Source organism: Rhinatrema bivittatum, chromosome 11 (genome assembly GCF_901001135.1).
Source record: "Rhinatrema bivittatum chromosome 11, aRhiBiv1.1, whole genome shotgun sequence".
NCBI lineage: Eukaryota > Metazoa > Chordata > Amphibia > Gymnophiona > Rhinatrematidae > Rhinatrema > Rhinatrema bivittatum.
Genome location: NC_042625.1, coordinates 28,223,525 through 28,251,272, shown reverse-complemented (window position 1 = coordinate 28,251,272; position 27,748 = coordinate 28,223,525). Strand labels below are relative to the sequence as shown.

Here is a 27,748-nt window from a genome sequence, read left to right as displayed (position 1 = left end):
TGAGCTGTATAGTACACATGAAAGGTGCCTGCAGGAAAATCTGGACTGGATTCCTGCTTATACTGGAGTCCCAGCACAGGGGCTTTCTTTGGTCACATAAACACACCAAACCAGCCTTACACAAGTAATGGGGGCTAGCACTGGTCACCTCAACACTCAATCTGCTCCAAACATTTATTTTTAAACTATTTTTTCCGGGGGCTACATGGACTTACATACCGGAATTCATCTTTCTCTCCAGGACCCTTTCTCATACAGCTGAGCAGCAGCGGCTATCCCAGCATCCCTTGCTGCTATCCCTGCCGTACCCTGTGCTGCAATGTGCCTCTCTCACTCCCAGAGAGGGGGGACTGTGGTGGCTGAGGGCCTGAGATAGCTTGTCCCTGCTGCTTGTCTTCCCCCCCCCTTGTCTTTATTTTAATCTTTCTTAGTTTTGTTTTTCTTTGATTTCTTTTATTTTATTTCTGTGCCTGCCCTGCTGCTGTGCTGATATAACTGGCCCCTTTAAGAACGCAGGCTATGATGTCATTATTGCTGGGCTGCTAAAGTGAAACCAAACTTTTGATCTCTCCTAACGGCAGGCAGCAGCCGCCCTTCTCTCTGCTGCAAACACCTGATACACAGGGGGGGAGAGACAGCACGCTGTCCCAGCTTAGTCCTTCTCCTGCAGCAGCCCAGGTAACCTTTATTTAACCTGTTCACGTTAGCTTTGAGAGCTGGTTGAAAATGTATCACCTTACACTGATGATGTTTCAGAACATTGTAAATAATTGCTGCTCTTTATGTTAAATTCCTGTAGCCTTTCCTTCTTTCCCCAGTTTTGATCAACCTTAGTTTATTGTAATTTCACTGTTTCTCTGCCCTTGTTACAGTTTCAAGTTCTTTTTTACACCCCTTGTTAATTGTAAACCAGCATGATGTGATTGTATCATGAATGCCGGTATAGAAAACCTCTAAATAAATAAATAACAATAAATGATAGGTGATGATGGGTCTAGGCCATGGCCTGGCCCCATTGCTGAGGTGTAAGGCTCAACACTGAGGCAGATCCCATCGCCAAGGCTCAGGCTGACGCCATTGCCCAGCCGAGGTCTGGTCACATAGCTTAGGCCCGGAAAAATAAAGCCTGTTTCTATTTTTCTTTTAGTAAAAGAAAGTAAAGGCTGCATCTTATATGTTTTTCCTGTCAATATTGTGTTACAAATCAAAAAGAGAGCACAGAACTGGCGTTGGGTGTACTCATTGGTAGATGTTAAAACTAGTAACACATCTGCAGCATGCACTGCTGCCGTGGCACACAAGAGGTCAGTGTTGCACACAGAAGACTTGTGCAGGAGACACGCTGGGAGCTGCAGGATTGCACAGCAACAACAAAAAAAATGGATATTTTTTTTTAAACCTATGCCTCTTCAGAGCATATAACATGGACGGTTTTCAACATCCTGCTAATCATTTCAGAGTAGGTGAGAGGCTGTGCAGATTTCTAAGATACAGTTTCCAATAATAAATGTTTCTATAATTTTGTCACTTTATACAAGCATGTACATCATATTGCTAGAAAGACTGGTCTGAAGGACTTCAGCTTTAAAATTTGATAACAGTTTGCAGATAACATTTTCAAGGTCAACCAGTGAGGCACAGAGGTGGAATTTGAATTTTCAATTGCCCACCAGAATCACTGGTAACCAAGTCATGCACTGAGGACATGATAGCTAGCAATGGCTTTTAATACTTAAAACAGAAGATTATCTTACACTAAAGTATCCTGAGAGTTGAATACAGGTCTTCTACATGGTAGGGTTTAGCACCAGCCACCGAGCCATGCCTGAACCACACTTATATATTTGCTGGTACTGCTGCCTTATAAGACTTCTAATGTACAGGGGCATTGCCGGTCTGTGGTTCACGTGCTGTCAACCCTAGGAAACGCTGCCGTGACTCTGTGGGGACATCCCCGGGATGTGCGAGGTAACGAAAGGGGCTGCACGGATTCCCTTTCCAGCCATGCCCAAATGACGGGTGATCTATCCGAGCAGGGGGGACACACTGCGGTTTTATATCCAAGGTCTACTTTGCACTGCCCCTGATTGTTGACGGTTCCATTTCCAATTAGAGATAATGAGCAATCGTGTCTATGTGGGAAGAATGCCCAAACCTGAGAATACCGACCAAGGAGCTTTAAGCCGTTTCCCCCCACTCATCATTTCCCATTTGAAAAGGAAGGAATTAATGAGCTTGAGGTGGAAATTCAGACCGCACCATATACCCTGCATTGCTCTTTTCCCACCTAAGCAAGAAAAAAGAGAATAGCAGCCCAAGATGAACAGTGTGTGTGGGGGAGGGGGGGTCACTATCTGAGAAGAACAAAGAAGACAGAGCAGTAAAAATAAAAATGCTTATCTGCCCTGTGCCTCCCCTTTTCAAGGATCTTCTGATAAAGGTGTTTTCAATCATGCTGGTGTCTCTCTGCATCAGAGTAGTAATACAGGAATATTTGACAGCTGGGCTCTCAGCAGGCATTAGGGAAATGTTCCTTCGTGATTACGATGTATTGCCTCCTTCACCCGAAGGCAAGGTGAAAGCCGATCAGAATCCTCCTAAGTATCTATTCCTGCTCCAAAGTTAAGTTATTATTGGATCAACATAGAAAGCTTTAGTGATCCTGCAGTTGAAATGAGGCACGCTGCCCCTTGCAGAGAAAATGTTGTTAGGGTGGGAATTGTTACAAGGAGAGGGTAATTTTGAAAACACTGCTGTTTGATTACTGTGGGTTCTTATTAAGGCACCCATTGGTAGGGAGAAGGAGCAGCCATGGGGACAGAAAGCACGTGTCACCTGTGCCCCTGCCCTGCCTGCCACTGCAGCTCTTCCTTCTCCTTGTCTTCTCCATGGCTGGAGAGTAGTGGTGAGCAGAGTCCAAAAATTCATTTTATTATTTATTTATATACCGACATTCGATCTGAGATATCACATCGGTTTACATTCAGGTACTGCAGGTATTTCCCTATCCCCAGAGGGCTTACAATCTAAGGGGTGGATTTATCAAAATGCGGTAAGTACCGCATGCGATAGCAAAAGGGGCATGTTTTATGCTAATATAGCATTTATCACAATTTGTGCTAATTACCTGTGTGAAGAGCTAAGTTAGCACAAATTGCAATACCACAGAGAGAGAGAGAGAGAGAGAGAGAGAGAGAGAGAGAGAGAGAGAGAGAGAGAGAGAGAGAGAGAGACTGAGACTATAATGTCATGGCCCACAGGTAGGTATTTGTATCCCTATGGTAGGCCCACCTAGTGACTCGAGGTGGGGATTAGGTAAGAGTGTAGGGGGTTAGGGGCCACTTTGACATTCTACGTGATACCTACGAACAGAACAGTGGTCTCTTGTGAAGATTTGCTGGCCTTCGGAGTGAGGAAACTCACTCCAAGATGAAATTTGGGCAAGGTTCTCTCAACCTAGCTTGATGGACTCTCTACCTGGGTAACATCAAGCTAGGTTGAGAGAACCTTACCCAAATCTCATCTTGGAATGAGTTTCCTCACTCCGAAGGCCAGCAAATCTTCACAAGAGACCACTGTTCTGTTCGTAGGTATCACGTAGAATGTCAAAGTGGCCCCTAACCCCCTACACTCTTACCTAATCCCCACCTCGAGTCACTAGGTGGGCCTACCATAGGGATACAAATACCTTCCTATGGGCCATGACATTATAGTCTCTCTCTCTCTCTCGCAAAATTCAGCTGAAATGTCATGGCTGCTATCACACAGCCTAACACAATTCAAAGAGGTGTAGTTATGGCAGACAGGCTAACCCAGCCCACACTCCTCCTATTTTCAGAATTTGCATCACACCATATGATATGGTGCGATCGCATGCAGTAAACACGTTTTTGCACGCGGTAAGGGCCTATCGCATGCGAAAACGCCTTATCGCATTTTGATAAATGACCCCCTTAGTTTGTACCTGAGGAAATGGAGAGTAAAGTGACTTGCCCAAGGTCACAAGGAGCGACATTTTGGTTTGTTCATTCATTTCTTAGATCACATTCGTCAGGTTTATCCCATGCAAAAAACTTTTTCGTCCCATTTGTTTTGCATTAAAGTCAGTAGGGGAAGTAATTCATAGACATCACTGAATGCTCTGTAAAAGAAAAAAATGGGCTTAGGCCTAGGCCCAATGTGAGGGCCCAGGCCAAGGCTGGGTCCCCATTGCCGAGGCCAAGTCTAGGCCTAGGTCTAAAGCTGGGGCTCAGCCCGAGGCCAGGTCCTGTCGCTGAGGCCCAGGTCAAGGCTTAGACCCAGCCCATCACCAAGGCCTAGGCCTAGGCCCAGGACAGATACCGAGGCCCAAACCAGATGCCGGGGTCCAGTATGAGGCCAGGTTCTGTCACTGAGGCCTAGACCTGAGCCTTGACCAGATACCAGAGTCTGGCCCAAGACGGTCCTGTCACCAAGGTCTAGGACTAGGCCTAGGCCTGATGTTGGGGCCTGACCCAAGGCTAGGTCCTGTTGCTGAGGCCAAGACTTAGGCCCAGTCCAATGCTGGGGCTTGGTCTAAGGCTGGGTCCTATCACCAAGGCATGGACCTAGGCCTAGGTCCGACTGAGACTGAATTCTGTTGCTGAGGCTCTGGAGAAAAACATTTATTTCGCTTGAAACAAAATAAAAACAGGCTCATTCATCATGTTTTTCATTTTTGTTTCAAACAAATGCACATCTCTAACTGAGGGAGGGGTCAGTACAGTGCCCATGCCTCCCCAGCAGCCACTAAAGTCTAAATATTGCAATCATTTAAAACGACCTGGAAAACACCAATGACAATTGTTGTTTTGTTTCATGTCATCCCTCTTTTGAAATGAGGGAAGAAAACAAGAAATTTTCCTTTCATGGCAGTATATTGTGTCTCGCATGCCAAACAAAATGAATTAGAAATGAAAGACAAAAAGGCAATGAACAGAAAAACGAAACGAGAGTTTTCCCTGTGCACACCTGACTGGTGCTGCAACCTGCAGTCCCTCCTGTCATGCACTTCATTTTATAAATTGAAAACTATGTGGGGTGGGGGGGGGGGAGCAGATTTTGCTTCTCATTGTACTGAAAACCAATGCCATTCATACATAATCATCACTAACCCTCTCATTAGTCCAAAACACATTGACTTAAATAATGACCTGCTTTACAGTGAAAGATAACTGGCTCCAGTTTTTGTTTTTTTTTGGTTAAGCTTTGTTATCAGATTATTTCTTGAAAGGCGCACACCTGGATACCTCCCCTTTTGTCAGTGATTATGAGAAGCTGGGCACAAAGCTCTTTACAACATAGCCCGAGGAAGTAACTAATTAGGTTGGAGAGGATCTCTGCCAGGCACTAGAGATTTTTGGATACAGAGCGCTGGCCTGGTCACGTGCTTCCAGGGCAGCAGCTTCTATCATTCCAACAAGCTGCATGGGGTTTTTACAGTAACATCTCTCATTGGAGCTAGAATACGTTCTAGGGGGTGAAGGACATCCCTCTGTGATTGAATTCTTTTTAGGAGGAGAATGATTGTGACAAGAACGGCTTGGCAAGGCCTGAGCTCTTGCGCTGTTGTTGTATAATATTGCACGTGTGCAGGAATACAGTGCAGAACGCTAAAAAGGTGACGCACTTAGTAACAGGGTAAGTGGCGGCAGAAAAAAACACAAAGGGCCCATCCAGTTTGCCTGGCAAGATTTGTCAGGGTTGGAACCGCGTCTCCGTGCGGGTTTCCCCAGCGCTTCGTTACCATCCTAGGGATCCTTTGTGTTCATCCCATGCCTTCTTGAATTCTGGTTCTGCTTATTCCTCCGCGACCTTTACTGGGAGAGCAGTCCAGGTGTCCATCACCCTTGCTGTGAAAATAATATTTTCTGAAGTTAGTGCTGAGTCTGTACCTTTTGGAGCTTCATATTATGCCCCCTAGTTCAGGAACTTAACCTTCCATTGTAAAAGATTTGCCTCTTGTGCATTATTTCTACCTTTCAGGTATTTAAAAGTCTGCATCCTATCCCCCCATCTCCTCTCCTTTAGGATATATGGTTTTAGATCCTCAAATCTCATGTCATATGGCTTCTGATGTAGGCGCCGCACCATTTCAGTTGCCTTTCTCTGACTGCCTCTAGCCTCCTTTCTTTTCGGAGGTGCGGACTCCGGAACTGAACGCTGTACTCCAGACGAGGCCTCACCAGTGACCTGTGAAGGGGCAATATCGCCTCCTTTTTCCTGCTCATTATGGGCGGCGCCGCAAATAACCGGGCACCCACCGCACCACTGCCTACCTCCATGCCGGGGGGGGGGGGGAGGCAGTTCCGGCCCCCCCATCCCTCCGTGTGCTGCTCCAAGATGGCGCTTGCACCATGCTGCTGGCGCTGTGGGGGCTCTGTGGTGCGGTGGCACCGCCGATGACATCGCTACCCCTTGATTGGCCAGACACAGGGAGTGGTGATGTCATCAAGAGGTGCCCCAACGCCGGGCCGCCCGATTTGGCCAGGGGAGGAGCGCGCATGGCCCTCGACGGGGAGGGCCGGCCAGCGGGGAGTCTGAAGCAGGCTGGCTGCCCTCGGATCAGCCTCTTTCCTCCTCGGCCCCAGAGCAGAGCCACTGTGAAAGCCTTGCTGGCCCAAGGGGTGGGAGCTGGGTTAGTAACATTGAGGCTGTGGGTTCAAAGCCCCACCAGGTCAGCAGTGCCTCAGATTGCAGCCTATCTGTAACAGAGTAGATCCAAGTGAGTAGAAAGAGGTAGTTTTAAGAGCCATTTCGGCTCTATCCCTGTGGGCCGAGGGTTCGAAACCCTCTGAGTAGTGCTGAACCAGTACTCCCTCTCCTTTCAGATTAAAAATTCCTTTTCCTGTAATGCTTTTAAAGCAGCGAAGCTTTACCCCCCATTTCCTCTTCCTCTGCCCGGGATCGTCGGCTTGGCTGCACTGGGGGAGCACCGAGCCCTTTCTTGTGGAGACGCAGCCCGCGGTAGCGGCCGCCAATGGTTCTCCATCTGTTTTGTGCCACGGCCTCGGTGTCTTAATGTGCCCCCATAGCGCCGCTTCCCCCATCATCGACCGCTTTTACCTCTGTGCGACCTCCGGTGACCGCGTTCCGTTGCCTCATTCTCACCGTTGGGAGGCTGCGGCGAAAAATGCGGCCTCCGTGCCTGATGATCCCTGGAGCCGGCCCTCTGGCAGCTCTTTCGCCACGCCGTGAAATCGGTAAGATAGTCTAGGCCTGCTCTTAAAGGGGGACAGCCTAATTCCCGCCACACAATTAAAAAAAAGAAAAAACAGCTCCTGGTGCTGCGGTGCCCGCCGGCTTCGCGTTCTCACCTGTCTGTGCACCCGTCCATTTTGTGGTCTGCAGAAGGTGCTGTGTCTGACGCCAGTCCTGAAGTTAACGCTGCTTGTTTTCAGCAAGGGGGGAGGTTCTTCCATTCCGATGCGCTCGCCCCCCCTATCCTGCCATTTCGCTTTGTGCCCTCCAGGGCTCTCGCCTAGCACCACCTCTCTCATGTATTCCTCGCAAATCCGCAATTCCTCGCTTCTCTCACAATCCCGCGACTGAAAGTCTGTTTTCTCTTCTGCCCCCTCCCTGCTGCTCCGGGGCTTGCGCCTAGCAATGCAGCTGCTTCTCTCCGGCCACACTCCTAGCCTATGCAGTGTTGCCTGCGTTCTGGCACGGGCTTCCCCTGCCTCCCACCCCCCACTCCCAACTCATCGGGATTTGTGCAGGTGAGGCTGGGAGGATTCCCACCCCCTAGCTACGTCTATACAAATTCGCTAAGCGGAAGTTATAGCGTTCGCTGTCACCCCAAATGTGTAGTGTCAGTTGAGAATTAGGGGGAAACCTAGTTGATGACTCGATTTCTAGGGCAAGGAGAGGGCTGAATTACATGTTGCTAGCTTCCCTAAGTACTTCCTACACTTCGTACCATCAAACGGTCCCTGTCTGACGTGACTGTAACCTTGAAAGCTACAAGGTCTGCAGTCTTAAAGGGAGTTTAATTTCACTTTATAACATGTTGGATTTGCAGTGTAGTGGTCTTGTCTTAAAATTGCGTTTTCGTGGAAAGGGTGATGATTTAGACGAAAGCTGGCTGTAGATTTATAGAACTCTATCGACTTGCTGTAGGATCACAACTATTGCAATATTTTATCCCCAGGCTTAGGAAACAGGGGATATATAGATTTCAGTTATCACAAAACATTGCGGCTTGCGTGTTAATGGGCTCATAAACAGAGGGGCCATGTGACTGCCAGTCCTCATTAAAACAGCTTAAATTGGTTCCTGCTTTGGGTGATGCTGCAGTGCTGTGTGCAGAATTTGCGGTATTAAAAATGGGAGTGGCGTGCGCAGGATGTGGTGCGGCAGTGATAAAGGCACGAGTGCTTGTGCACGCCTGCGAGCAGTTCCTTCTATAGATGCACAGTATCTGCCATTTAAGAAAGCCTACATTCGCAACTACAGCAAAGCAAGGTGTTTCTCATTGTGAACGGCGGGTCAGGTCACCACGTTACAGGGGGCCTCTTGATTAGCCCAAGCGGCTCTGGTTGGGGCAGTACTTAAGACACTCTTCCCCCAGAAAGTTGTGATTGACAGTGTAAAATTAATTGTTTACAAATACAAATCAGTTCCCTCCTAAATTGGTGCTGGTGTACAGCACAGGGAAGCTTGCACTAGAACATCTTCTGTTTCAATCACTCTACGATTACTTGACCGTGAGTGGAGAAACGTTCTGGACTTTTCTGAGGTGAGGGGGAGCCGAGATAATAAGAAAATAAGGAAAATAAGAAAATGCCATACTGGCTCAGACCAAGGGTCCATCAAGCCCAGCATCCTGTTTCCAACAGTGGCCAATCCAGGCCGTAAGAACCTGGCAAGTACCCAAAAACTAAGTCTAATGGCAGTGGCTATTCTCTAAGTGAACTTAATAGCAGGTAATGAACTTCTCCTCCAAGAATTTATCCAATCCTTTTTTAAACACAGCTACACTAACTGCACTAACCACATCCTCTGGCAACAAATTCCAGAGTTTAATTGTGCGTTGAGTGAAAAAGAACTTTCTTCGATTAGTTTTAAATGTACCACATGCTAACTTCATGGAATGCCCCCTAGTCTTTCTACTATCCGAAAGAGTAAATAACCGATTCACATCTACCCGTTCTAGACCTCTCATAATTTTAAACATCTCTATCATATCCCCCCTCAGCCGTCTCTTCTCCAAGCTGAAAAGTCCTAACCTCTTTAGTCTTTCCTCATAGGGGAGCTGTTCCATTCCCCTTATCATTTTGGTAGCCCTTCTCTGTACCTTCTCCATCGCAATTATATCTTTTTTGAGATGCGGCGACCAGAACTGTACACAGTATTCAAGGTGCAGTCTCACCATGGAGTGATACAGAGGCATTATGACATTTTCCGTTTTATTCACCATTCCCTTTCTAATAATTCCCAACATTCTGTTTGCTTTTTTGACTGCCGCAGCACACTGAACTGACGATTTCAATGTGTTATCCACTATGACGCCTAGATCTCTTTCTTGGGTTGTAGCACCTAATATGGAACCCAACATTGTGTAATTATAGCATGGGTTATTTTTCCCTATATGCATCACCTTGCACTTATCCACATTAAATTTCATCTGCCATTTGGATGCCCAATTTTCCAGTCTCACAAAGTCTTCCTGCAATTTATCACAATCTGCTTGTGATTTAACTACTCTGAACAATTTTGTGTCATCTGCAAATTTGATTATCTCACTCGTCGTATTTCTTTCCAGATCATTTATAAATATATTGAAAAGTAAGGGTCCGAATACAGATCCCTGAGGCACTCCACTGTCCACTCCCTTTCACTGAGAAAATTGTCCATTTAATCCTACTCTCTGTTTCCTGTCTTTTAGCCAGTTTGCAATCTACGAAAGGACATCGCCACCTATCCCATGACTTTTTACTTTTCCTAGAAGCCTCTCATGAGGAACTTTGTCAAACACCTTCTGAAAATCCAAGTATACTACATCTACCGGTTCACCTTTATCCACATGTTTATTAACTCCTTCAAAAAAGTGAAGCAGATTTGTGAGGCAAGACTTGCCTTGGGTAAAGCCATGCTGACTTTGTTCCATTAAACCATGTCTTTCTATATGTTCTGTGATTTTGATGTTTAGAACACTTTCCACTTTCCACTATTTTTCCTGGCACTGTAGTTTCCCGGATCGCCCCTGGAGCCCTTTTTAAATATTGGGGTTACATTTGCTATCCTCCAGTCTTCAGGGTAACTTTTCTGTGCACTTTCCCGGTGCCCAAAGAAATTAGCGCCTACCTTTGGGTAGGCGCTAATTTCTGAAAGCAATGAATGAGTTTGAGACTACGCTCTTCTGGCTGGCATTTGCATTGTTCGGTAGCAATAGGCAAATTCTAAGCCTTCTGGGTGGCATTCACCTTGGCACTCTTTGGAGCCTTTTGCGTTAGCGAGTTTACAGCACTATCGCAGATTGTATCACAGCTATGTGGCTGAATGTGGGGGGGCACCTAATGCCTAAGATTATCAATCCAGCCCAAGAATGATTACGGGACCCACCCCTACACCAAAACGGGGATGGCTGACTTCACCGCGATAAATACTCATTGTTGTGCCCGTTGGTTGCAGACGGCTGTGACCGCTCTGTCTTACCTCTTTTATTCCTCTCTCCTCCTCCTTGGGCAAGATGGCTGCCTCCAGTGCCGAGTGCCAAGGGCCTCGGCGTCTCCAGACGAGCAGGGGTGTCTCAGTCTGCCGTGCTCACTCCCGTGGCCTCCTAGGGCGCGCACATGCACAACGCCTGCGCTCAAATACACGTCATGGCAGGAACTTCAGGGGCGTCCCCACCGCATGACATCAGTACCTCCGGGTATATCTAGCCTCCACTTCCGATACTAAATCGAGTTAGTAAAGACTTTGGTTTAAGCTGCTCTGACCGCTCTAAGCTGCATGCTTAGACGCTGCTTCGCTCCAAGGGCCTCGCTCCTCAGAAGCTCTAGACACCCGCTCCTCGGGGGTCTCTCGCTTCCATCTCCCTTCAGGGTCTTCACTAACAAGACAACTGCTCCTCAGGGGTCTTTCTCTCTTCTCTCTACCTTACAGAATATCAGACTTCAGGTACTCGCTCCATGAGGGCCTATCATCAGTATCCTGCATCGCGGATCTTCGGTCCTATCATTCCACCACTAGGGAGTCATCTGTTTCCTGTGAGTACCTCTACAATCCGGTACTCCTATACCACCCACTGGCAACAGCTTCGCCGGACTGCAGGCTACTACCTGCAACCCCTTGGTGCTTGGGCTGTTGGAAAAGGATGGACAATCAAATGGCTGGGTCAAGGAGGCGTGCATTGGCACCAGTTCTGGCCCATGCTGCAGTTGGGAACAGTGAGCCCGACACCACCTGACCTTATCATACACCTGGTGGCAATAATTTAGGCAATGGTGCCAGCATCACTGTGTGGAACATGATCACTGAAGACCTGAATCGCCTTACCTCATCATGGCCGACTTCAAAATCTGCTTGCCTGAAATCATACCCTGACATAGCATGATGTGCACTGGATGTTGGGGAAGTTACTATGCCAAATTCAACCGGTAGGTATCCAAAGCCATACAACACCAGGGCGATGTCATTTGCGATATGAATAGGTTGATGGACATTGTGCAAAATTATATGCTCCGGATGGAGTACACTTATTGAACCTGGGAAATGAACTGTTCCTGCACGCTGTGCTGAGGTTATTCATGGATCAGATACAGGAGCCATAGCCGTTGTTTGGGGGATGCACGTCACACGCGGGTGGAAGGGTACTTCCATGCCCGCATGTGCCGGGCCCCTGTGGTGGTGGTGACCGAGTCCAGGAAAACATTTGTAAATGCAAGGGCATTAGAAAGAAGCTGGGAGGTGCCAGTATGTGTGATAGAGGCCTGAGGGCCATCACTCATTTGCCATGGATGATCAGTGTCGTGCCCAGGCTTGGGGTCTTGATGGATCGATGGCTGGATATGTAGGGCTTGCTTTGTGGCGGCCGGGCCAAGATCCCCTCTGGCGGATGGGCTCCAGCGGGGGCTTGCTTTGTGGCGGCCCGGGCTGAGATCCCATCCGGTGTGTGGCGGTCACGATGCCTGTTCCTGGGGCTTGCTGGGCGCGAGACCCCGTGGTTCCACTTGGATGGAAATCGAAGCTGTTGGCACCAGCAGCAATTTTGTAAATATTATTGACTGGACTTGGCGCCTAGATTAGACTCTTCTGTTAGGGACTCTAATAAACAGCTGTGGCCTTTGTATCCACATGGTGTGTTGCATTTTCCTTGTGTGTAATTGGTGGAGTCCAGCTAGGCTTGGGTGAGGGCAGATTAGAGCCAGGGGTGTCCAGGCTACCTGGTTAATGCCTCTCTCTATGCAGCCCAACATTTGGCTTTAGCTAGAATCTTGTCACGTTGCTTCTCTGCCTTGAGATCGTCAGACGCTATCACCCCAAGGTCTTTCTCCTGGTCAGTACACATCAACTTTTTTCCTACCATCTTGCATACTGTAGCTCCTTCAGATTTCTACACCCCAGATGCATGACTTTGCACTTTTTTGCATTGAATCTCAACTGCCAAGCACTCGACCAGTCCTCAGACTTTCTTAGGTCACCTCTCAATCCTCACTTTGGCTACTCCATTCTGTTGTGGATTTTAGTGTTACCTGCACAAACAGGCCGATACAGTAAAGTCTGCGGGAGAATCGCGCTCTCCTGTGCGCGCGATTCTCTATTTAAATGAGGCTCGGCGGTAAAAACAGGCAAAAGGAGGTGCTAGGGACACTAGCGCATCCCTAGCACCTCCTTTTGGACCAGAGTGGCGGCTGTCAGCGGGTTTGACAGCCGACGCTCAATTTTGCTGGCGTCTGTTCTCGAGCCCACTGACAGCCACGGGCTCGGAAACCGGACGCCGGCAAAATTGAGCATCCAGTTTTCGACCTGACAGCCGCGGGCCGACTTCAAATTTTTTTTTTTTAACTTTTGGAAACTTTCAGGACCTCCAACTTGATATCGCCATGATATTAAGTCGGAGGGTGCACAGAAAAGCAGTTTTTACTGCTTTTCTGTGCATTTTCCCAGTGCTCAAAGAAATTAGCGCCTACCTTTGGGTAGGCGCTAATTTCTGAAAGCAAAATGTGCAGCTTGGCTGCACATTTTGTTTTCTGAATCGCGTGGGAATACCTAATGGGGCCATCAACATGCATTTGCATGTTGCGGGCGCTACTAGGTTCGGGAGGGTTGGACGCGCGTTTTCGGCCCCTTACTGAATAAGGGGTAATGCTAGTGCGTCAAAAACGCGTGTCCAATGGCGGCCCGAAAGATTGGGCAGTGCAGTTGCTGTAGGTGCTCGTAAAACATTCCACTTCATGCCGATTTGTGCTAGTCATGCAGCTGGGTAGATTTATTTCCACTAGTCTCTGACAGTGCTGTGAAGTTAGAAAGCTGTATAGAAGGAGCAGTCTTTATTGGAAATAAAGATTTTTTTTCTGCTACGGGCACAGAAGGGCAAAAAAGTCTGTTTTATGAATAAGGCCCATAATCTGCTAAACATTGTACAATATTCTCATAGTCTTTCCCCTACAATGACTTTTATACTTTTTATTGCATGTATGCGCTTCACACAAGAGGGACAATCAGAACAAGCGCTTTAGATGAGAAAACAGAGCTTGCCGATTTCGTGGCCTCACATTGCTGTGGGCTGACTATCTGGTTAAGAAAGGTCAGCATTGCATCCTCGGATCATTCCCGACTCACAGATTAAATCATCGGAGCACACCTCCTCCCTTAAAGCAGTAATGCCCGCAAAATGCTTTCAAAAGTGCATTTGGAAGTTAAAAGAAACAAGAAAATTATTAACACCATCTTTTTCCCAAGGGAATATTAATGTTGAAAGTTTTTGAATGTCTTCTCCTGCTTTGCCACGTTCACGTGGGGTGGGATGGGGGAGGTGCTCTGCTGATCTGCATCAGAACTACCAGCTGGGTGCAGATCAAAGAACGGGTGTCCTGGACAGTTGTCATTTGATCATCCTTCAAACGTCTAAATGAACAGGGAATGCAATTCAACTGAATTGCAAATTAACCGTATTCTGGGTCCGATTTACTAAGACGTTTTTTCTCATTATGGGAAAAAAAGATTTATAAATGAGTAGCTCAGTTAGAAACTTAGCTGGAATGGATTTCAGTTTCACTTAAATGCTGTAAGCCTGCTGTGGTCTGTGCTATTCTTATTTTTACAAGGATAGTACAAATATTTAAGGAGAGTTCTAGATATGGGTGTGGATGCTGGTCAAAGTCCTGATTTGACCCACACTATCCTCTTAATGATTTTTCATTCTTTGTCCTATCTTTCTGTCTTGATAGTTCCAAGGAGCAGGGACTTATCCACGGCGAGGCCCATATTCACCTCCATTTACTCGGATAAGTTATGACTCATCTGGCTGAGTGTTGCAATTTCAATAACTGACCGCAGTCAGCGGCCACTGCTTAGCCGGATAAATATTTATCTGGCTAAGTAGATGGTGAGAGGAGAATGGTTATAATGGGGAGGAGATGAGTCAGCTGAATTAACTTATCCGGCTAACTGATCAGCGCATACACCTGTCCTAAAGTTAGCCGGATAAACTTATCTGTCTAAGTTTAAGATAGCTGGATATATGCCCATATATTCAGTGGCCACGTTACTGAATATATGGGCATAAGTTAGCTGGATAAGCTTTAACTAGCCAAGCTGCAGAGTGGCTGCATATGGACCTCTATGTGTTCTCTGTAAACTTGCAGGCTCTGTACAAAGCATGATAATAATCCTCTTTCTACCCATGTCCAGTGTAGAGGGATTATGGCCTCACCCTGATGCCTGTGACCCTTTCTTGGCAGAATACGCTTGCCTTTTGCAGCTCCACGGCCGCCGGTCTTTCCTGGCGTCCCCCTTATCCAGGCACTGACCAGGCCCGATCCTGCTCACCGTCCAACCTCTACCCAGGGTTTGCTCTCCCAGGCCAGTGCAGCTGAAAAGCGGACGCGGGAAAGAGGCAGAGGTGTGGCAGAATCCATAGAAGCGTAAAATGACGTAAAAGGTATCGGGATAAAAAAAAAAAAAGAAAAGAAAGTGATGAAGGAATAAGACCGAGAAGCAAAGGAGCACAATATTTTGCAAAAATGTAGGGAGCGCTGTTCCTTTAAACAGTGAGGCTCATGCTATGACATCACTTTATTGGAGGCCCCACTGCTTTGCCTTTGCTGGAGCCTGTTGGTCGCTGTACACAGAGCACGTGAACTTGAAGCAGAGAAAATGCTGTTGAATTTTGTTGCCAAGTGGCAAAACAAAGACGTTCCAAATCCCGAGCAACGTCTTAACAACCCGCAAGCCTCCGCCATCCATTACGTGGGCCGCCCTGACTGCTCTGTGCAGCGCCCACCTGCTTTCTAGGACCAGGAAGCCAGAGCTGTAGTTAAGAGTGCGACTCACAAAAAAAAACCTAATAAGGATGATAGATCACTGCTGCTTTCAGACGCTATCTTTCACTGTCCTGCCGCCGACCTCCTGTAATCCACTTAACGGTCCTATTTCTTGCTTAAGCCCCTAAAGCCAAAACAGTAACTTATTTACCCAGTGTCAAAATGTATTTCATTTCAAGGCTGAACTCAGCAGGATCTTTTGGAGATGTTACAAGAGATTTCTCTGTGTTGAGCTGCAATTGGAATTAATTCACTGATGGACAAAAAAAATATGAGGAAAAGTCACATTGTTCTGCAACAGGTCTTACTCCATAGCCACCCACCCACCCCCTTCATGTGGAATGATCTCCCCCTCTCAAGATCTGCTCTAAACACCGACTACCTAAGTTTTCAGAAAAAAAAAAGGCCAAAACCTTTTCAGAGACCCTGTTTAAACTGTTCTCCTACTTCATTTTTCACCACTATTTTAATGTCTTGGGGCATTTGTTAAATTATTTTTGTAAGATGAGTATTTTATGTTTCTTACAATCCCCCAAGAGCAAGTGTTTAGGATTGCTGGGCAGTAAATCTACTAAATAAAATACATTTTTCCCAGGCTGTTAATCTTCCTGAGGGGGGATATGATAGAGGTCTATAAACAGTTAAATGTTTATAGACCTCTATCATAAATGTGAATCGGTATCTACTCTTTCAGATAACAGAAGTATTAAGGGGCACTCCAAGAAGTTAGAAAGTAGCACATTTAAAACAAATCAAAGAAGTTTCTTTTTTACTCAGTGCACAGTTAAGCTCTGGAATTCATTGCCAGAGATGTGGTTAAGGCAGTTAGTGTAGCTGGCTTTTGGTAAGTTGCTGGGAGGAAGTTGGCGGTGTCCTAAGCCGTGTGGGCGAGACGCCGCTGCGAGATACGGGGCCAGGCCGCCCCGAGCCGTCAGAGGGGGAGCCCGGAGCCGATGCCAGTGCAGGTAAGGGGACCCGGCCGCGGGTTGCCGTGGCTGGGGTTCCCAGCACATTTACTTGGGCAATTTATTTATACATGCTACTTAGGTACGTTGATGCTGTTTTTGTATGTAAAACCCCTTTGAAAATTCGCTCCATTGTATTTACTTTTTCTGGCTATGTTTTTTGGATGAATAATATGAAAGGATATTATGGGTAGGAGTTTGTTTTACTGGTTTTATCTTCCGTATCGTGAATTAATTCGCTTTCATGTTTCCTGAAGGTGATGCAAAGCGGAATATACATTTATTTATTTATTTTATTTATTTATTTTTAATTTTTATATACCGAAGTTCTTGTAGGGACTACAAATCACTCCGGTTTACATAAAACGAAGAACTGCTCAACAGAGAGCTGAGCTTTACATGGAACAGTAGAACATATGGAACAGTATAACTGGTTGACAATTTAACATAGAGCTAAATAAAGAAATAATAATTTAACTGGTAATAAATATTAATAAGTAAAGAAATATAATATATTATATAAGCAGTATAACTATTTAACGTAGCAATAAATATAAATATAAGCATTTATAAATCAAATTAATTAAATAAATCTTGAGATCTCTCATTACAGGAAATGTAAATAGACTGTCAAGATTTTTCTTGTCACATAAGTAAAAGGACCTTTGTTTTTTAAAATGTATATTCCGCCTTCTGTGATACTTCAAAATGGACTAAGTTCAGGTGTTGTAGGTATTTCTCTGTTTTCAGAGTAATTACAATCTAAGGGCCAGATCTTAAAAGATACGCGCAGGCGTAGGTTTGTTCGCGCAACCCGGCGCGAACAAATCTACGCCCGATTTTATAACATTATATGATAGTGTACTCTCTTATGTTGCTAAAGTTTTCACATTTCTGTTTATTGTCCCCACACGTTCATGGTTCCTATGTTTCATTGTATACGCCATTCGGTGACAGTTTCAGTTCCATGTAAACCGGTGCGATATGTATCCTATACAGGAGCATCGGTATAGAAAAGTTAAAAATAAATAAATAACATGCGCGCGCTGCTGCCGCGTATGTTATAAAATCCAGGGTCATCGCGCGCAAGGGGGTGCACACTTGTGCACCTTGCTCGCGCCAAGCCCTAAGGGAGCCCCAATGGCTTTTCCAGTTCCCTCCGAGGCCGCTCCGAGGGAACTTTCCTTCTGCCACCCCCCAACCCTACCTAAACCCCCATCCTGACCTTTGTTGCAGAAGTTACGCCTGCCTCCGGGCAGGTGTAACTTGCGTGTGCTGGCCAGCTGCCGGCGCGCCATTCCCCGGCACAGCCACAACGAAGGAGGCCTTGGTCCCGCCCCCGGACCACCCCGGACCTCCGCCACACCCCTGGACCTGCCCCCTTCCTGTCCCTTTTTCAAAGCCCCAGGACATATGCGCGCGCTGCCGAGCCTATGCAAGATAGGCTCGGCGCGCACAGGGGCAGCTTGGGGAAGCTTTTCGGGGGTTACGCGCATAACCCTTTGAAAATCTGCTCCTAAGTTTTGTGAAGCATGCAGCTTGTGTGCGGTGTTTTGATTGTGTAACTGAACTGACGTGCTTTAAAGGTGTCTACAGTTCATGAGAGTAACTGTTATCAAGATTCCTGGTTATTCTTTATGTCCAATAAAACATCAGATCAGAGTGAAAATTAAAGCTCTTGTGCCCTTAAAATCCATTTCCCTCTCTCAGGGGAATGGTATCATCCAGTAAACTCCTCTGCTTTCATAAGAAATGCTCTTATCCAGTAAGGGGGTTTCCAGAGTCTGGAGAGAGACCTCAGACAGAAGGCGCAGCTCCCCGCTCTGGAGAGACTTTTCTTGCTGGCAGAATGGCAGGGGAGTTTAAAGGGAGCCCCTCGGCCTGCTTGCATGGTTTGGGTCTTTGGTCAGAGACAGACTATCTGCTGTGGCGTCTTGGTGACATAAGGAGAGGCCACTCTATCCCGGCACCCCAGATCCATCCGTAAGTGTTCTGATATGGAGGAGACGCCTGGTGCTTGGAGCAGAACCAGGGAAGCCAAATCCTGCTGCTCCTTGTGACCTTGGGCAAGTCATTTTACACTCTATTGCCTTAGCTAAAAACTTATTTTTATTTTATTTACACATTTATTTATTTAGATTTAGATTCCACTTTTTTCAGCACTTCAAAGTAGATAACATTCAGGTACTGTAGATATTTTAGTTATATATTATATATATTATAACTTAGGACCTGATTAGGCTTTTTCCTCAATTCTGTGCCCATAGGTGGGTGTGTTGGGGGGGGGGGGGGGAGCTTAGTAAATTAGGCCCTTAGATTGTGAAGCCCTCTGGGCAGGAAATTACCCTACTGTACCTGAATGTACCAGTGAAAAGATGTGACCTCATGAAATAAATGAGTTTAGAGCATTAAAATGCAGAGTCCCATGCAAGTGTTGTTAAATAATACAAATAAAACCCACACTGACAGCCCCCAAAGTACCGGTTTGCTGGCCAGACTGCAGTCTGCTTCCGATATCACCAAACGGCCTGGTAATTGCTGGGCACTGTTCTCCTCAGTTCCCTATTCATTTCTACAGCCAACTCTGCTATTCATCTTTAAGCCTAGACATTTGCACTTCCTGGGTGTCCAAAGTGCTTTTTATCTGGCGGCTTTCTCCTGCTCCTCTCAGCTTCCATTTTAATTGGAACCGGCAGCGCCAGGAGGGCTTCATTCACGGCTACCTGAGGGTTTCTTCCCTGATTTCTATCGAACCCCCTCATTTTGCCTGGTCATCGCTGCATGGGTGACTCTGCAGAAAGGAGGAATGCCCTGCTGGGCTTTACACCTTCACAAGACAGCCTTAGACAAGAGAAACCCAGAACGGATCAAAGATGCTCTCAGTCTGGGGGCAAAGGAAGGGAGGAGGATGATCAATGATCATTAATGTGTGTCTTTCTGAGGGTTTTCTGCTGCATATAAGATGTACTAGCACAAAAGTAATCTAAAGGGCCATCCTTCGAACCAGCTGCAATAAAAGAGGCTGTAAAATAAAATACTTGGGAGCTCCCCAAGAGCCTGTAGCAAGAAGAGGAATGTGACAAGGAAAATACCTCATTTTCTGAATACCACGATTTATATCACTGGTGCAATAAAGAAGAATTACTATAATTAAACCCAGTTCTCTAAGCTCCGAATAAATAAGGAAAGGATACCACTGCAATTATCTCCTTCACTGAGCTAGAAATAAGTAATTCAATAATTGATCTATTAATAATCTAATTTGGCAAGAATGCTACTTCAAAGTTAGATCTTTTATTGGTACAACATGGGCAATGAGTATTTGCTTACTGTGATGAGTTTGTTTCAAAGACCCATCCCTTCCTTGAAAATCCACAAAAAAGATCACAAAAACGCCATTAGAAAAAGTTGCTGTGTCTGCATTGGCAGCACATGAGGGAAAAAATCTTTCGCTGCTTCATTTTAATTGTGGAGGGGTCTATTTTTTAGAGGCAGCTCGCTGCTAACCACAGAGTTAAGGGCTAGATCCCTTATTTAAAAAAACGCCCCATGCAAAGCATCAAAATCTTAAATCTCCTACTTTTAGCTGCTGTAAATGTAGGCATTCCCGGCAGGCCCGGATTCAGGCAGAGGCAACGCAGGCAACTGCCCAGGGCGCCAGATTCTGAAGGCTTCAAATATTCAGGCCCAGAAGAAGCCCTCTTTCCTCTCGCTTTAAGGCCATGTGCCGACACTGCTTCAAAGAGGCGCTGCTATGACACTTTGCCTATGGGCACCCAAATCGTAAATCTGGCCCCGGTACCTGGGGCAGCAAACTTTTAGGGGGCAGCTGCTTTCCGGATCTGCTTAATTTCATTCAGGAGCGATCAGCTCTCTGCTCCCCTCAGAACAAAAGTGCCGAGGGACAACAAAATCCTAAATCCGTTCCTAGTTCCCAGGGATATTCCAATGTGCACACACCGTTTGCCCCTGCCTGTTGCCGACTGCAGATATAACAGAGGCAAAGTACATGACTACTTTTGTACTCACCTAAGTATTGGCGAATTTCCATAGGGAAACTTTCTCTTTAAGAATTTGCTACTTGTACATGGGTAGAAAAAATCCAGATGTCTACTTCTACATATTGGGGCGGATTTTAAAAGGCGCGCGAATAGCCTACTTTTGTTGCGCTCCAGGCGCAAACAAAAGTACGCTGATTTTAGTAGATACGCGCGGAGCTGCGCGTATCCACTAAAATCCTGGATCGGCGCGCGCAAGGCTATGAATTTTGTATAGCCGGCGCGCGCCGAGCCGCGCAGCCTACCCCGTTCCCTCCAAGGCCGCTCCGAAATCGGAGCGGCCTCGGAGGGAACTTTCCTTTGCCCTCCCCTCACCTTCCCCTCCCTTCCCCTACCTAACCCACCCGCCCGGCCCTGTCTAAACCCCCCCCCTTACCTTTGTCGGGGGATTTACGCCTCCCGGAGGGAGGCGTAAATCCCTGCGCGCCAGCGGGCCTCCTGCGCGCCGGGCCGCGACCTGGGGGCGGTTACGGAGGGCGCGGCCACGCCCCCGGGCCATAGCCACGCCCCCGTACCCGCCCCCAAAACGCTGCCGACACGCCCCCGAAACGCCGCGACGACCAGGCCCGCCCCCGACACGCCCCCGACACGCCCCCCTCCGAGAACCCCGGGACTTACGCGAGTCCCGGGGCTCTGCGCGCGCCGGGAGGCCTATGTAAAATAGGCTTCCCGGCGCGCAGGGCCCTGCTCGCGTAAATCCGCCCGGTTTTGGGCGGATTTACGCGAGCAGGGCTCTGAAAATCCGCCCCATTGTGTTGAAGGCAATTTGACTGCATATCTTGTTCTCCCCTTTGGATGGTCAATTCTTTTACTTGCTGGAATGGAAAAAAAAACCCCAGATCACAGCATTAAGAAAACATGTATGAAGCCTGCCTAGCTCTCTACATCAGGGAGAAATAGACAATGCTTTAATTAACATGGGATTTAAATGAAGCAGCGTTTAATCTGTGTGCACACTTTTATGCAGGCAGTTTTGCAAACATTTATTTTTCTTATGTGGAAAACTCCATGCTGACTCAGGAGTAAAGTATGTATACAAAACAAAATGGGGTAGATTTTCAGAGCCCTGCTCGCCTAAATCCGCCCAAAACCGGGCGGATTTAGGCGAGCAGGGCCCTGCGCGCCGGGAAGCCTATTTTACATAGGCCTCCCGGCGCGCGCAGAGCCCCGGGACTCGCGTAAGTCCTGGGGTTCTCGGAGGGGGGCGTGTCGGGGGCGTGTCGGGGGGCGGGCCCGGTCGTCGCGGCGTTCCGGGGGCGTGTCGGCGGCGTTTTGGGGGCGGGTACGGGGGCGTGGCTACGGCCCGGGGGCGTGGCCGCGCCCTCCGTACCCGCCCCCAGGTCGCGGCCCGGCGCGCAGCAGGCCCGCTGGCGCGCGGGGATTTACGTCTCCCTCCGGGAGGCGTAAATCCCCCGACAAAGGTAAGGGGGGGGTGTAGACAGGGCCGGGTGGGTGGGTTAGGTAGGGGAAGGGAGGGTAAGGTGAGGGGAGGGCAAAGGAAAGTTCCCTCCGAGGCCGCTCCGATTTCGGAGCGGCCTTGGAGGGAACGGGGGGAGGCAGCGCGGCTCGGCGCGCGCAGGCTATACAAAATCGATAGCCTTGCGCGCGCCGATCCAGGATTTTAGTGGATACGCGCGGCTCCGCGCGTATCTACTAAAATCCAGCGTACTTTTGCTTGAGTCTGATGCGCAAGCAAAAGTAGGCTGATCGCGCTTCTTTTAAAATCTACCCCAATGTGCGCACGTTCGCAGGTAAAACTGTGCACACGGCCCTAGTGCGGCCTGTGAGGGACCGAATAACGAAGTGGCTGCAACTCCAGCCAATAGAAAACCCCCCCGCAGATATGCAGCCCTCACTGCAGATTTCCCGTGAGTTTAAAAACTAACTGCTTTATTCAGGCCATATCCCCTTGTTAGCTGCTGGTCAGAAATGTGAGAGCCAAATTTTAAATCTGGTGCGGTTTTTCTCTTTCCTAGACAACAAGCCAAGCCAGAATCAGGGTCCGAGTTTGATCCAGGCTCTTTTAAACCTGGGTTACTCAACTCTCTGTTCCAAGTTAAAGCAACTTGAGGGGCAGGGTGGGAGAAGAGCACAGAGCGAGTAAGACCGTTTTACAGCACAGTTGATCAGGGGTTGGCAAAGTTTTCAAGGGGAGAGCAACACAGCAAATTTCAAATTGCCAAAAGGGCTAGTGAATGTGCCCTTTGGAGTTTACTGGGTGGGGGCGGGGAGGGGGTTGTCTGCACTTTGGATGATTTCAGATGCTGGAAAAGGTAGAGGACAGGATTCCCAAGGGTAAGGTAGATGCAATGTCAGTAATAATATTGGCACCCCTGACGTCCTCTTCCGCTGCGTTTGCTCCCTGAGATAGGCTCGTGTGTCTCACACACCCACACCCTTCCCCTTCCTTCGCCTTCACCTCTTCTCCTCTTTTTCCTTCCCTTTTACCCCCTTCCCGTCCCCTCACTTCTTTTATTCATTTCCTTCTCCTCATTTCACTTCTCTTTTCTCCCCTCAGCTCCCTTCCCTTTCATTCCTTCCTTTATATTCACCCCCGCTGTGGTGTCCTTCAGAGGCAGGGCCTGGCCTCGTCTCCCACTGGCAGGACCTGATCTCCCAATTAGCAGCTTCCTTTGGCGCAGAGGCCCGTGCTGCTCCTTCACCCGCTGGCGGGGCCTGGCCACCCCGCCTCCTGCTCTCTCCATCGTCAAGTCTGGGCAGCTGCTCCTCTCACTGGCAGGGCCTTGCTTCCCCGCCGGTGGCTTTCTTCGGCGCCAGGTCCAGACTGTTCCTTCACTCGCTGGCGGGGGCCTGGCCTCCCCTCCAGTGGATTTATTCAATGTTGGGTCCGAGCTGCTGCTGCTGCTTCTCCCACTGCCAGCGGCTTTAGAGGATTTCTGCTGCAGATTTTTGTTTTTTTGTGCACGGCTCTTGCCGGGCTGGATCCGTCCATGCCAAGATAAAGTATGGCAGGCTGGGAAAGCTAGCTCCATGGGCCTGGTCTGGCCCCTGGCCCATAGTTAGGGGACTCCTGCAATAGGCGGTCACAAACAGGGCAGGTTGGGTGGATGATGTCTGCTGACATATTCTATCTTTCTAACTTATGCCTAGATTCATCATTTTGCGATAAATATCGCAAAAATAGCGCCTGTGATAAAAAAAAGGGACTTATTGTACCTGTGGTATTTTCACATTGCAAGCTGAGACAGGCTTTATTGCATTTTTGGCTGCTACTGATAAGAAAGAGCGCCTCTGTAGAGGAGAGAAAGAGCGCGAGTGCTTTGTGCCGCCCCCCACCCCCGGTCGCAGCCCCGACTTCTACTTCTCGGAGATTCTTTGCCGCCGCCACTTATGGTCAAAAAAACCAAGAAGAAGAAGTCAGGGCCATGACTGGGAGGGGGGGGGGGGGGAAGGAGGCGTGCCGACACCCACCATAGATACTTCTCAGGAATACCCTCCTAATGGTCGGCGCCCTAGGTACAGGCCTAGCTCACCTAGTGCTTCCACCGTCCCTGCCTAGCTGCAATCAAGCTAGGTAGAGAGAACATGGTACAAATGTACTCTTCTTCCACCTTTCATCACTTCAAATCACATTCAGTCTTCACTGATGGTAACTACGCTGTTCGTACATATGACTGTAATGTTAAACTGCCCTCCAAAACCCAACTCACCCCACAAACCTCACCCCCAGTTCATAATAATCAGTGGACCTTCTTACAGGCGCTCTCTGTCTCTGTCTCTCTCTCTCTCTCCCTCTCCCTACCTCCTGAAACAGAATTTGTGATAAATCCTGCAAGCAATGTTAAACAGCCCTCATTTCCATTTACTCCACCCAAACTCCTCCTAATTGAATACATTTTTCAAATTTGCATCTGCATTTTGTGATGCGATATTTATTGCATGCGTTATCGTGGGCATTAGGACCCTAACGCCCACGATAACGCCATAACGCAATTTGATGGGTGACCCCCTTAATCATTTATAACAACCTCTGAATCAACCTTTGAATCTTGTTCAGAAAATAGGTGCTCTATAAAACTAATGAACAATTAATTATAATTCCTTGTAAATTTGCATACAAATGATTATGCAAGTTTAGCAAAGGAAGGGCCTTGAGGCTCTCTTTAATTAACAAATGATCTCATCAACAATGTCACTAATTTAATGGAGACAAAAGAATCTTACACTGGCATTTAAACAAAAATATACTTTTTAATTTGTCTAATGAAATCAGAATTCTAATTGATAATGCCTAGTTTAACTTTGTTTGAAGATTTCCTTAATAAGTAGAATATAAATGGCTTTTCTAGAAATTAAAATTCACTCTCTCCTTACTTACTGAAATATGATTAATAGCCTCCATAAATCAGTAAATAAAAATGAAATATATTTTGCTAGTCTTATTCTTTTGTCTTTATATCTTAATTGCTCCTCAAGGAATCTCATATACTGATAATTTATCTAGCCATATCTAATTTCAAAAGTAATTATTGCATTTGTAATGCACTTTGTGAGTCTATATATGGACTCATTTTTCCTTAAGGGACAGCATCATGGTTAATATAGTGCAATAGAGAAACCTTTGAAATAATAGGAGTTTGGTTTCCTAAAGTTATTTTTATTCTAAATGTTTTAGTGGTGTTGTCTCCTGATTAATCTGTTATGGCACCATCTGGCATTGCGGTGACAATAGGATTAATCTATTGTTTATGACCATTCGCTGGTGGCCAAAAAATAGGGAATGCATCTGGCTCAGCTTGCAAGTGGTTGGTCATGCCAGCCTTGCTTAGAACCAACTTGACAATCCTCTGATATCTGGTACTGGACAGTGCGGCTCAGATGCACTCTCAACTTCACTTCTGTTTCTGGAAGCAGAGTTTTACTGGCATTACTTGTCCGAGAGAAAACTGAATTGTTTGAAGGTCACGACACATTGGGGTAGATTTAAAAAAACTACGCACGCGCGTACTTTTGTTCGTGCCGGGAACGCCCCCAATGATGCGCCGCCGCGACACGCTCCCGACACGCTCCCTCCAGGAAAGCCCTGGGACTGACGCGCATCCCGGGGCTTTGCGCGCGCTGGCAGCCTATGCAACATAAGCTTGGCACGCACAGGGGGAGCTTGGGGCAGGTTTTCGGGGGGTACGCGCGTATCTGCCCCATTATGTTATGTTGAGCTGAGATCTCACATGTGATTTAGGGGAATACAAATGCTGTTTAAAGAAATAAACAAACATGAGAACTATACAGATTGGTTGGTGTAGAAACCAAGCTTTCAAGACCACAGAAATCAATATGTCATTCGTTGATGCGTGTCTAAAGCGGGATCTGTGTGGTCAGTTAAGATCATGCTTATAAGTAGAATAGATTGGGTCAGACACCGGTGAAAGACAAAACTCGTTTTGTCCATAAATATGCTGAAGTGAACTTGCTGACAATGGTATGAGTGTCTTTTCTTGAATAAACCAACAAAACAGGAAGGGAGGCGATTTATGAAAGCCGTAACGGTACCAACAAACAGGATAGATGCCAGACGTCCTTTACACGCATTTATTGTGGTGGAGACATAAAAATGCCCGACTCGGGCCACGTTGCACCACTACCCAAGTGGCTGCCTCAGGGGCTGACCAGTTCAAGGATTTGAACATTCATATGTCGTATATAATCAAGGTTTGAACCACCAGTCAAAATCTGTCAGTATGATACAATGCCAAAAAATGTAGCCTCCACCATCTTTTCCCCTCTCTTCCCTCTTCCTTCACTCCACTGCAATCCTCATCTTCTTTCCAGCACCCTTGGCAACATCTCCTTTTCTTCCCTTCCCTCTCCCCCATCACCTTCTCCTCCCGTCCCTCTTCCCCTATCCCCCAGCATCATCACCTTCTTTTCCCTTTCTCTCTACCCCCCTGACATCAACATCTTCCCTTCCCTCTCCCCCATCACCTTCTCCTCCCGTCCCTCTTCCCCTATCCCCCAGCATCATCACCTTCTTTTCCCTTGCTCTCTACCCCCCCCTGACATCAACATCTTCTCTTCCCTTTCCCCCCTCCCCTTTCCCCCCTGCATCATCACCACCTCTTTTCTTTTCTCTCCCCTCTTCTGCCACTGAATCAGCATCTTCTCTTTCCTTTTCTCTCTTTTCACCCCCAGGTATTATCATCTCCCCCTCCCTTCTCTCTCTTTCCACCCTCCTGGCATCATCACCATCAATATCACCTTCCCCTTCCTATCCTCTCCTTCCACCCTTCCTCCGATATAATCTCCCTAAACCTCTCTCTCCTACACCCCATGCCTCCCAATCACCTTCCCTTTCCTACCCTCTCCCCTCCTTGGCATTAGCATTTTCTTTTTCCTTCTCTTTTCTTCTCTCTCCCCCAACATCCACAGTTTCCTACAAATTCAGCTGCCTTTGCCAGCAGCACTTACCTGGTGCTGCTTTTTTTCTTCTTTGCCTGCTTCCCTCTGTAATCAGAACTGCATGGGGCCAGCAGGACTTGTGAGTCTACAGGCTCCACCATGCCATTTCAGTTGCAGAGGAAACAGGAGCCAGCAGAGGGCGAAACAGAAGCAGCAGCAACAACTGCAGCAGATAAGTGCTGCTCTCTGACTCCCCCTGCTGGCAAGAGGATATGCTGCAGATCAGCTCACTCTCAGGATTTTGCTGCCCTCAAAATCTTGGCGCTCTAGGCGACTGCCTAGTTTGCTTAATGGAAGCCACCGGTCCTGGTCTTCATGCTGTCATCCATAGACAGGTGGAGCCAATATCATAACCTCTCACCTTACCACCATGGCAAAAGGTTTCCCAAACCATCCCTAGATTTATATGAGATCAGCTTGAAAGGCTGTAGATATCAAGGAATGGTTTCATGTAAAGCAAGAAACTGGGTAAGGGGAATGGGAAAAAATTGTAGAATTGTATGTTGCCAAGACACTTTTCAGAGCTTGTTGTCTGGTCAAACACCAGAAGTTGAGGAGGGACCAGAACAAAGAGATCTTATCTTTCTTCACATAGTGTAGCTACTGTAAAGTACTTGGCAAGTAAGGCTTAATCCAGGAAACCACATTACTTCAATCTTGTATCATTACCCTGTCAATTTTTCTTCAAAATAACTTCAAAAGACTGCCAAGAATTGCTTTCCCTGTAACAATAAAAGCTATTTGTTTGGCACCTCATGCTCTGTCTGCTGAACAGCCATAATTTCCTCTTTCAATTCAGAAG

The 27,748-nt window shown here is 47.3% G+C and overlaps 1 protein-coding gene across 3 annotated transcripts in view; it reads left to right on the top strand.

The window, feature by feature from the left end:
- The first annotated feature begins 360 nt into the window (after positions 1-360).
- CMKLR1 (chemerin chemokine-like receptor 1) overlaps positions 361-27,748 on the top strand; it is a 421,974-nt gene continuing 394,586 nt past the window's right edge. For all 3 annotated transcript variants that reach the window (XM_029571276.1, XM_029571275.1, XM_029571274.1), the window contains exon 1: positions 361-678. The gene's annotated coding sequence lies outside the window, so the exon portion shown is untranslated. The remainder of the gene's footprint in view (positions 679-27,748) is intronic.